The sequence below is a fragment of the Patiria miniata genome, unplaced genomic scaffold (genome assembly GCF_015706575.1).
Source record: "Patiria miniata isolate m_02_andy unplaced genomic scaffold, ASM1570657v1 HiC_scaffold_24, whole genome shotgun sequence".
Taxonomy (NCBI): Eukaryota; Metazoa; Echinodermata; class Asteroidea; order Valvatida; family Asterinidae; genus Patiria; species Patiria miniata.
In genome coordinates, this window is record NW_024037063.1 from 21,956,305 (window position 1) to 21,968,479 (window position 12,175).

A 12,175-nucleotide genomic window follows, 5' to 3' on the forward strand; every position below is an offset into this window, starting at 1 on the left:
CCCCCCCCCCCCCACCTAGCACTGTCAAAATATTTTTGATCCATAGGAATTCATGAAAAAAATGCGAAACATCCCCCCACTGCTCCGACACCCAAACATTTTTTAGTAATAATGTCCGCCTTGCACAGAATACGTACAGACTGAGAGCCAGCTTGGTTAAACAATTTAACCCGAAAATATTAATGCAAACTAATTATAAAGACAGTTATTAAAAAGAGAAAATTCTTTTCAGGAAATTAATTTGTACGTCATCGCAAAATTAAATCTTGTCTTTCTAACATATTGCCAATTGAAACTCAGAAGTTTTACCTAGGCCCTACAAAGATTACCACTGAAGTGGCCATGGGCGTCGCCAGGATTTTTTCAAGAGGGGCAACAAATTTTGTTGCCAAAAATGCTTGCATTTCTCAACATAATTATTCTCGATTTATCAGTTTTAAAGGGGGGCAGGGACATTTTGCCCCCCCAACACATTAAATTTACACCACTTTGTCTTCGCGCCTCTTTTTTTCTTTTTTTCTCTTTTTTTCCTTCTTCTTCTTCTATTTTTTGCTTTTCCGGGGGGGGGGGGGAAGTGCCCCCCTTGGCCCCCCCCCCCTCGCGACGCCCATGGAAGTGGCACTACGGTAGTCACCTTGCTAGTATTGGGCTTTTAAATACATATTTTCCAAATGGTAAGACACTTTGAAAATATTCCATCAGTTTGGATATTATACTTCATGAATTTCTTAATTAACGAGCGTATTAAAAAAAGAAAGACTTGTATTGCTATTTTATTTTCCAGGGGGGGGGCGGGGAGGGGGAAGGGCTCTATTCAGATGATATATCCGAATGACGCAATTAGACCGACAGAGGGCGCAATACACTCGCGATTGAGGAGGGTTGGTTCACCAAATTTCTACGCGACCTAATTTGAATCAAATGTGCCCTCACTATTTTTGGGGGGAAAAACATACCTTATGTTAAAAAAAAAAAAATAGTGGAATCGTGCGAATATAGCCGAGGATCATCTCTCTAACTTTTTGGCTATTATCAAAGGGCATACTGGTTAAAATAACGGTGGAAAAATAGGTCATATTTACCCGATAAAATGTAGGGATTAATTTTTTTATTTAACCAAGATGACGAAAGTGGTAAAAAAAAAAACTCAGGTGCTGTTGGAAACTTAATTTTCAGGTCGTTCACAAGATCAATTGGGCACTTAATCAAAAAATGATTTGATGCGGGTGTCTGATTAACAATTGAAAAATCTGAGGATAATGTACAAAATTAGTCCGGGTACAACTAGGAAAAATAAGGGGAAATTACAAGGGAAATAACAACAACAAGGCTACCAGATGAGGAGGAAGTCTGTGTACAAATTATAGAAAACATCGATATCACTTATTTTGAGTGGGAAAGTTAGCCAGCACATAACGATTACAAAGTGTTACCAAAGCGGCCATGATTAATTCATAAATTGCATGATTTCAATTTGACAAAAGTACAGTGTACATGCGTTGCGAGCCATTTGAAATATTCAAATCAGCACAGCAACAATGTTATGTCCACACAAAGATTCTGCACAAATAAACAGGACATTTACAAACTGAAGAATCCGTATTCAATGTACATTGTATATGTACAGGGTGTTTAAAAAAAAGAGAAGGAAACCCAACTCCAAAGAATGAGTATGGACAAACGATATGTTTACTGGCTATAAAACTGGTATCATCTGAAAGCGTAATCTCTATGCTTTTCAATGATACCGCGTTTAGGTTTTCTGAGTCATGCATCACTGAGCATCACTGTCTTGAAAACTGGATGCAAAAATGCAGTTGGTTCACTTTCATGAAAAAAAACCCCACTGGGCACGGTGTGCCTATTGTTACGGAAATGTCTGTGAAATGGCTTAAATGTTAATCCTCGGGGAAATGGCACATTGTTTTGAACGTGGCTTGGTCGAAACGAGAAATTCATGACAAAGAATGAAATACAGTTTTGAAACCAACCCGACTTGTTTTGTTTTTTGGTTTCTTTTTATGCACTCGTGTCTTCTTCTTGAATACTTATTCTCATGCACACCACAGTTTTATAGCCAGTAAACATTTAGTCTGTCCATACTGGTTCTTCAAAGTTGGGTTTCCTATTCATTGAAACACCCTGTAGAGTCGAAGTGAGGCAAAATACATGGGAAATACGCAATGCTAATCCTAACTAATTTTCAGCAATATGAACCAATAACGATACCTGCCATAGAATTAGCCTGCATATCGTCTCAACAGCTACCACGGCAAATGTCCACAGATATGGATTACTGAAATAAAATTATCAATGGCACTAATAAATACGAGTACGTGTGAACATTGTAATTTTTCCACAAGAAAATCTACAGTTTGTACTATAGGCCTACAAATACCAACACCTTAAATAACCAACTTTGTGAAGTGAGGTTATTTAGCATGCAGCATGCAATGAGGATACTTAGCCGCCATAATGCAATATTGGAGGCACCATATATCGGCAATGTTCATAGTGAAAATACTCCAATACAGACACTAAAACATACAATTTTACATTAGAAAATTAGTTTTGAAATTGAGCCTTCCGGAAGGTACTTCTGCACAAAAAGGGGCCGTCAGGACCCAGATACAGCTGGGCGAGGGCTTCATAATGGTAGCACAGTAATAGCAACGGTTGTAAAGGAAGGAAAATGAATGTGGCTGAACTCAGGAAACGCAAAGAACGAAGAAAGAACAGCGCTCTACGTCGATCCTTCTCTCAGGACGGCAAGTGCAGGAATGACTGTCTTGAATTTCGCGCTGCACCACGCCCTAACGCTACACTAAGCACAGGCATTTCACTTGTTCGCCTGAACAATGCCAACAACAATTCCTTCAGTAAGGAGAGCTCCTGCGAGGGCGGTAGGTATTCATACATTCCAAAGGTTTACAATTTACTTGAAACTATTTAAACGTTTGCAAAGCAGGCGCGGATCCAGAGGAGGGGTCACCCCCCCCCCCAGCACTGTCAAAATATTTTTGATCCATGGAAATTCATGAAAAAATGCGAAACATCCCCAAATATCCGACACCCAAACATTTTTTTGCTAGTAATAATGTCCGCCTTGCACAAAATACGTACAGAGCCAGCTTGGTTAAATATTTTAACCCGGAAATATTATTGCAAACTAATTATAAAGACGGTTATTAAAAACAGAAAATTCTTTTCAGGAGATTAATTTGTACGTCATCGCAAAAATAAATCTTGTCTTTCTAACATATATTGCCAATTGAAATTCAGAAGTTTTACCTAGGCCCTACAAAGATTACCACTGAAGTGGTACTATTTGGTCACCTCGCTAGTATTGGGCTTTCAAATACAACTTTTCCAAATGGCAAGACACTTTGAAAATATTCTCAGTTTATACTTCATGAATGTCTTAATAAACGAGCGTATTAAAAAAAAAAGTTGTATTGCTATTTTATTTTCGGGGGGGGGGGGGGGGGGGGGGAGAGAGGGGCTCATATCCGAATAACGCAATTAGACCGACAGCGGGCGCAATATATTTGCGATTGATGAGGGTTCACAAAATTTCTACGCGACCTAATTTGAATCAAATGTGCCTCCACAATTTTTTTTGGAAAAAACATTCCTTATGTTTTGAAAAACGGTGGAATCGTGCGAATTTAGCCCAGGATCATCTCCCTAACTTATTGGCTATTATCTAAGGGCAGACTTGTTAAAATAACGGTGGAAAAATAGGTCATATTAACCCGATAAAATGTAGGGATGATTTTTTTGTAATGTAACCAAGCAGGCGAGAGAAAGTGGTAAAAAAAACTCAAGTGCTGTTGGAAACTATAATTTCAGGTCGTTCACAAGATCAATTGGGAACTTAATCAAAAAATGATTTCATGCAGGTGTCTGATTTACAATTGAAAAATTTCAGGATAATGTACAAAATTAGCCAGAATACAACTAGGAAAAATAAGGGGAAATGACAAGGGAAATAACAACAAGGCGGCTACCAGATGAGGAGGGAGTCTGTGTACAAATAGAAAACATCGATATCACTTATTTTGAGTGGGAAAGTTAGCCAGCACATAACGATTACAAAGTGTTACCAAAGCGGTCATGATTAATTCGTAAAATTGCATGATTTCCATTTGACAAAAGTACATGTACATGCGTTGCGAGCCATTTGAAATATTCAAATCAGCACAGCAACAATGTTATGTCCAAACAAAGATTCTGCACAAATAAATAGGAAATTTACAAACTAAAGAATCCGTATTCAATGTACATATTGTAGAGTCGAAGTGAGGCAAAATGCATGGGAAATACGCAATACTAATCTTAACTAATTTTCTGCAATATGAACCAATAACGATCATGTATACCTGCCATATAGAATTAGCCTGCATATCGTCTCAACAGCGACCACAGCAAATGTCCACAGATATGGATTACTGAAGTAAAATTATCAATGGCACTAATAAATAAATTTGTACTTTGGGCCTACAAATACCAACACCTTTAAATAACCAACTTTGTGAAATGAGGTTATTTAGCATACAGCATACAATGAGGATATTAGCCACAATAATGCAACATTGGAGGCATCATATAGCGGCAATGATCATAGTGAAACTACTCAAATATAGTCACTAAAGCATACAATTTTATATTAGAAAGTTAATTTTGAAATTGAGCTCACCGGAAGGTACTTCTTCACAAAAGGGGCCGTCAGAAGCCAGATACAGCTGGGCGAGGCTTCATAATGGTATCAAAGAAATAGCAATGGTTGTAAAGGAAGGAAAATGAATGTGGCTGAACTCAGGAAACGCAAAGAACGAAGAAAGAACAGCGCTCTACGTCGATCCTTCTCTCAGGACGGCAAGTGCAGGAATGACTGTCTTGAATTTCGCGCTGCACCACGCCCTAACGCTCCACTAAGCACAGGCATTTCACTTGTTCGCCTTAACAATGCCAACAAATATTCCTTCAGTAAGGAGAGCTCCTGCGAGGGCGGTAGGTATTTATACATTCCTAAAGGTTTACAATTTACTCGAAACTATTTAAACGTGTGCAAGCAGGCGCGGATCCGGGGGGGGGGGGAGGAGGGTGTCAACCCCAACCCCCCCTCCAGCACTACGGTGGTTACCTCGCTAGTATTGGGCTTGCAAATACAACTTTTCCAAATGGTAAGACACTTTGAAAATATTCCATCAGTTTGGATATTATACTTCATGAATTTCTTAATACACGAGCGTATTAAATAAAACAAAAGTTGTATTGCTATTTTATTTTCGAGGGGGGGGGGGGGGGGAGGGGCTCATATCCGAATGACGCAATTAGCCCGACAGCGGGCGCAATACATTCGCGATTGATGAGGGTTCACAATTTCTACGCGACCTATAATTTGAATCAAATGTGCCCCCACGATTTTTTGGGGGAAAACATACCTTATGTTTAAAAAACAAAATAGTGGAATCGTGCGAATATAGCCGAGGATCATCTCCCTAACTTTTTGGCCATTATTTAAGGTAGACGTGTTAAAATAACGGTGGAAAATAGATCATATAAATTTACCCGAGAAAATGTAGGGATTATTTTTTTATGTAACCATGATGACGAGAGAAAGTAGTGAAAAAAACTCAAGTGCTGTTGGAAACTTGATTTTCCGGTCGTTCACAAGATCAATTGGGAACTTAACAAAAAAATGATTTTATGCGGGTGTCTGATTTACAATTGAAAAATCTGAGGATAATGTACAAAATTAGTCCGGGAACAAGTAGGAAAAATAAGGGGAAATGACCAGGGAAATAACAACAAAGCTACCAGATGAGGAGGGAGTCTGTGTACAAATAGAAAACATTGATATCACTTATTTTGAGCGGGAAAGTTAGCCAGCACTTTGTACAATATAACCATTACAAAGTGTTACCAAAGCGGTCATGATTATTTAGTAAAATTGCATGATTTCAATTTGACAAAAGTACATGTACATGCGTTGCGAGCCATTTGAAGTATTCAAATCAGCACAGCAACAATGTTATGTCCACACAAAGATTCTGAACAAATAAACAAGAATCCGTATTCAATGTACATATTGTAGAGTCGAAGTGAGGCAAAATATATGGGAAATACGCAATGCTAATCCTACTGAACTAATTTTCTGCAATATGAACCAATAACGATCATGTATACCTGCTATAGGATTAGCCTCCATATCGTCTCAACAGCTACCACAGCAAAATAATGTTCACAAATATGGATTACTGAAATGAAATACAAATAAATACGAATTGTTATTTTTCACAAGAAAATCTACAGTTTGTACTATAGGCCTACAAATACCAGAGTTGCTGACTCGAGTCATGTGACTTGGACTCGAGTCGGACTCGAGTCGCTATTTTTGTGACTTGTGACTTGACTTGTAAATACCAGCTTTGACTTGTGACTTGACTTGGACTTGCAAACAAAGACTTGTGACTTGACTTGGGATTGCAAAAAATGACTTGTTACCAACCGAAGTCAGACGCTACTCGAGCGACCCAATACACTTTAATTAAGCTATTATAGCGAGAAAGTTTCATTCCAGAAAATAGATCTCAGTGAATGAATCCAGTAAAATGAATAGTTCCCACTAGTTTCAAAAGTTTTCATTAAGACTGTCACAACAAACTACAGTTTTCAATGTCTCTTGCTAAATGTAATGGTTGAACAAACTTTGAAAGGAACCTTTCATGAAAAGAAAGCAGGCCTTTGTCAATTGCATGTAAAATACCGGGTATCCTAACCCGTTGGTAGGCGTTTAGTATACATGAAAATTGAACAATAAAGTGTTAGTATACTACATGTAATCGAGTGAGTGAAGTCCTTTTTTCATGTCATCTCAACATTTATTTCTACAATGTAAAGGAAATTTAATAAAGTATACAAAGGGCTAATATATCCGACAGATATGTGATAAACTACAAGACTAGTAATTGCAACACATTGAAAAAGTGGAATTAAGGAGGCATGTTAAAAAATAACTTGTAAGTTCAAACGTCAGGTTCTTTTAGCTTATTACAGCTGGACAAAATAATGTGCAACTTGACGTGTTCTTGGACAAAGATACTTGTGACTTGACTTGTGTTTAGACCAAATGACTTGTGACTGACTTGTGACTGGACCTAATGACTTGTGACTTGACTTGTGACTGGACCTGATGACTTGTGACTTGACTTGGACTTGCAAACAGTGACTTGTGACTTGACTTGGAATTGCAAAAAATGACTTGCTGCCACCTCTGACAAATACCAACACCTTAAATAACCAACTTTGTGAAATGAGGTTATTTAGCATACAGCATGCAATGAGGATATTTATTAGCCATAATAATGCAATATTGGAGGCATCATATATCGGCAATGTTCATAGTGAAAATACTCGAATACATTCACTAAAACATGCAATTTTACATGAAAAAATTAGTTTTGAAATTGAGCTCACCGGAAGGTACTTCTGCACAAAAAGGGGCCGTCAGAAGCCAGATACAGCTAGGCGAGGCTCCATAATGGTATCAAAGAAATAGCAACGGTTGTAAAGGAAGGAAAATGAATGTGGCTAAACTCAGGAAACGCAAAGAACGAAGAAAGAACAGCGCTCTACGTCGATCCTTCTCTCAGGACGGCATGTGCAGGAATGACTGTCTTGAATTTCGCGCTGCACCACGCCCTAAACGCTCAACTAAGCACAGGCATTTCACTTGTTCGCCTGAACAATGCCAACAATTCCTTCAGTAAGGAGAGCTCCTGCGAGGGCGGTAGGTATTTATACATTCCTAAAGGTTTACAATTTACTTAAAACTATTTAAACGTTTGCAAAACAGGCGTGGATCCAGAGGGGTGGGTCACCCCCCCCCCCCCCGCACTGTCAAAATATTTTGGATCCATAGAAATTCATTAAAAAAATGCGAAAAATCCCCCCCCCCCCGCTCCGACACCCAAACTTGTTTTGCTAGTAATAATGTCCGTCTTGCACAAAATACGTACAGAGCCAGCTTGGTTAAAAATTTTAACCAGAAAATATTATTGCAAACTAATTATAAAGACAGTTATTAAAAGAGAAAATTCTTTTCAAAAAATTAATTTGTACGTCATCGCAAAATTAAATCTTGTCTTTCTTACATATTGCCAATTGAAATTCAGAAATTTTACCTAGGCCCTACAAAGATTACCACTGAAGTGGAACTATTGCTAGTATTGGGCTTTCAAATACAACTTTTCCAAATGGTAAGACATTTTGAAATTATTCCATCAGTTTGGATATATACTTCATGAATTTCTTAATAAACGAGCGTATCAAAAAAAAAAAAATTAATCAGACACAGATTTCAATCTCTTTTTTGAAAAAATATGTGGCCCTGAAAAGGGCCGGTTGTTTTTTTTTCTTCAGTAAAACTGAATATACTCCTTTACCGTCTGTGGTAGCTCCAGGGTTGCCACAGACGGGTGTACAACTTCGCTTCGACGAAATGCCAAGTAGTCCGACATGTTGGACATGTAGGACATGTTGACAGCCAAAATGCCCCGGACAGCATCCGCCGCTAACCCCTCCATCGTTGTGAGGTGCATCAGGTATTGACTGTGTTGTCGTAACCATGGCATCCGTACCGGTAGGGCCCTCGCATAATGCATGGCGGTTGACACGGAGATGCAAAGTCTATGATCGGCACTAATAAAATACGAGTACGTGTGAACATTGTTATTTTTCACAAGAAAATCTACAGTTTGTACTATAGGCCTACAAATACCAACACCTTAAATAACCAACTTTGTGAAATGAGGTTATTTTACAACATATACAATGAGGATATTAGCCACAATAATGCAATATTGGAGGCATCATATATCTGCAATGATCATAGTGAAAATACTCAAATACAGTCACTAAAACATACAATTTTGCATTAGAAAATTAGTTTTGAAAAGTTGAGCTCACCGGAAGGTACTTCAGCATAAAAAGGGGCCGTCAGAAGCCAGATACAGCTAGGCGAGGCTTCATAATGGTACCAAAGAAATAGCAATGGTTGTAAAGGAGGGAAATGAATGTGGCTGAACCCAGGAAACGCAAAGAACGAAGACAGAACAGCGCTCTGCGTCGATCCTTTTCTCAGGACGGCAAGTGCAGGAATGACTGTCTTGAATTTCGCGCTGCACCACGCCCTAACGCTCCACTAAGCACAGGCATTTCACTTGTTCGCCTGAACAATGCCAACAACAATTCCTTCAGTAAGGAGAGCTCCTGCGAGGGCGGTAGGTATTCATACATTCCAAAGGTTTACAATTTACTTGAAACTATTTAAACGTTTGCAAGCAGGCGCGGATCCGCAATTAGACCGACAGCGGGCGCAATAAATTCGCAATTGATAAGGGTTTCACAAATTTCTACGCCACCTTATTTGAATCAAATGTGCCCCCACAATATTTTTGGAAACCTCATGTTTTGAAAAAAACGGTGGAATTGTGCAAATATAGCCGAGGATCATCTCCCTAACTTTTTGGCTACTATCCGGGGGGGGGGGGGGGGGGGGGGGGGTATCAAACCCCCAGCACTGTCAAAATTTTTGATCCAGAGAAATTCATTGGGAAAAAAATGCGAAACCCCCACCCCCCCCCCCCCCCCCCCCCCCGCTCCGACACCCAAACATTTTTTGCTAGTAATATACGGTCCGCCTTGCATAAAATGCGTACAGAGCAAGCTCGGTTAATAGGGGGTATATGTACACTATTCGGTGATATACTGTTAATAATCATCGGATTTGAACAGCGCCCCCATTAAAAGTATGGTACGAGACAATTTTCAAATATAATACAGTTTTACTGCATTCTTTGACAATTGACAGTTTTAGACAATTACAGAATTAACTTTGGACCATAACCGACAGTTGTCATATCAACACTATTTTGGGGGGCCGAGAGGGCTCGGGATTTTTTTTTCCCAAAAAAGGGAAGGATTTATTTGAAGTATATAATAGTACCGTACGCTATTTCCACATTGTATTAAATCTAAAAGGTATGTGTATGCAGTTGATGGCTTGAGAGAGATACGCAATGTTTGAATTTAATTCTTAAACTTTAACACAAAAGGGTGTCTTCACTCCTCCGATTATTAAAAAAAGTCTTGGGGGCCAAAAAATAATGAAGGGGGGGGGGGGATTTGGTGAACTATATTACAGGCGAGTCTTTCACGTGTTTCATATGGACTTCATATCAAAATAATGCAGAAATCCAAAATTACATGATAGAAAAGTTAGTGATATTATAAATGTCAAGATTTTGTACGTCGTGTTTTAATACATTTATATTTTTATTAACACTACAATGTACATTGCTTTACAGCTAAATTTGCAGATGACTCTATTGACAATCTAAATTTTCTGAAATCATCAGCCAGCCCAGTGGTTGAGTGGGTAAGATGTCTGCTCCAGTAAGCAGGAGGTTGGCTTTGAGTCTCACCCAAGCAAGCTTGTGATCTTTTTCTTACAAACTCATAAATAGCACAAAGTAACTAGTATACTCATAAAAAATAAAATCAGTGAAGGGCAAAAACAAATATCAAAATATTAAACCAGTGTAGATTGAATTAACATAAATGTACAGTTAACACATGTTCAAGCGTGGAGGATCAATTCCTTTTGGGCGCTCATCTGTCACTTCTTCCTTGACATCAGTAGTCGTCACCTTTGATGTCTCAGTGACCCCTCGTTGACCTCTGTACAGTACAAGAGTGCATGATTGGTCTTTATTCAAGTTGGTAGCTGGTAACATGTAATGCATTCTATTTAGAGTTGGGTGAGGTATAACTGGAACAGTGGGTAGGAAACAGAGAAGTGGGTAGATAACGAATGGTCTGACAGACGAACAGATTGTGAGTGAGCCTAAATATTAGCTGCCAAAACTGATCAACAAACACATGGGTTCATAGTTGGCCACAGAAACCAACAGTCAATTGTTTTCCAAACAGACCACAAATAATTAGACATGTATACAAACAAACAAACACACAGACCAATGAACAAACAGGCAGAATGACACACCTGTCACCATTCCCCTCCACGGAGTTCATCATGACTGGAGGTGGAGGAACATTAGCACTGTTATCGCATTTCTGAATAATAAAAGGTAAGGAAAATAAGACATCCAATTCTTTTATTCATAAAGGGCATAAAATTCAAAGTTTAAGGCCTTCATACCCTACTTTCAAAGGGGGCGTTGTTCAAATCCGACAATTTTTAACACTTTGTTACAGGATAGTGTACAAAATACCCCCGTAACTTAACAGGCTCTGTCCGTATTTTGTGCACAAGCATATATTAATACCAGCATTATTTTTGATGAATGTCTATTGACAAAAACAAATTTGGACCCCCTCCCCCCGGTTCCACGCCTGCATGCTCATGTGATGAGCATTGAAGTTGGAGCTAGCAGAAGAAACGAAAAGAGACAAGATGTACATCCTTTAAAAAAAAGTGATCAATTGGGGTGGATGGGGGGGGGGGGGGGGGGGGGGTCAGCTTCGCCCCTGAAAATAATTTGCTATAGTTGTTTTGATTCCCCCCCCAGGACACAATAAAAACCTTTTCGCCATCTCTTATTATGTTCATTAGGCTGTTTGTGTGTTTCCAATGAAAGCTTTTATGGCGCCAAAAAACTTTCAATTTCTTTTGCAAAATATTTGCTAGACTTGTGCAGATTATACAACTATTACCAAATAATTGTGCAATTTCATGCTCAGTACAACAAAATGTTACCAATTTTAGTCTAAAATTCAAAAATGTTTCTTGAAAATTTGTTTGAGGGCCATTAAGCCATTGTGCAGATACCGCCATCTTTAAAATTGGGGGGGGGGGCATAACAATAAAAATACGTCCCATTATGCAACTGTAGCTGAGCATGGGACCCCAAAAAGCTTATCTTTACAGGAAAATTAGGCCGTCCTACTAAAATGTGCCAACAAACGTCAACAAGTGTCAATGGTCGTCAACAAGCATCAACAAATTTTGTATATGCTTTTGAACATTCAATGTAGCTTTATATGATAAAAATAGCAATAAATAACATCTTCAGCATATCAATTAAAGTTTAAATTATTTAAAAAGTTGTTTTTCAATGCAAAACCTACGAGTTTGTCGGTTTAGTAT

At 38.7% G+C, this 12,175-nt stretch overlaps 1 long non-coding RNA gene across 1 annotated transcript; it reads right to left on the reverse strand.

Annotated features, from left to right (window-relative positions):
- Nucleotides 1-10,374: 10,374 nt before the first annotated feature.
- On the reverse strand, nucleotides 10,375-11,140 carry LOC119731593. Its single transcript, XR_005271471.1, has 2 exons — nucleotides 11,072-11,140; nucleotides 10,375-10,746 (listed from the first exon to the last, which is right to left on the reverse strand). It is a non-coding gene; the product is annotated as an uncharacterized LOC119731593 (long non-coding RNA).
- Nucleotides 11,141-12,175: the final 1,035 nt, after the last annotated feature.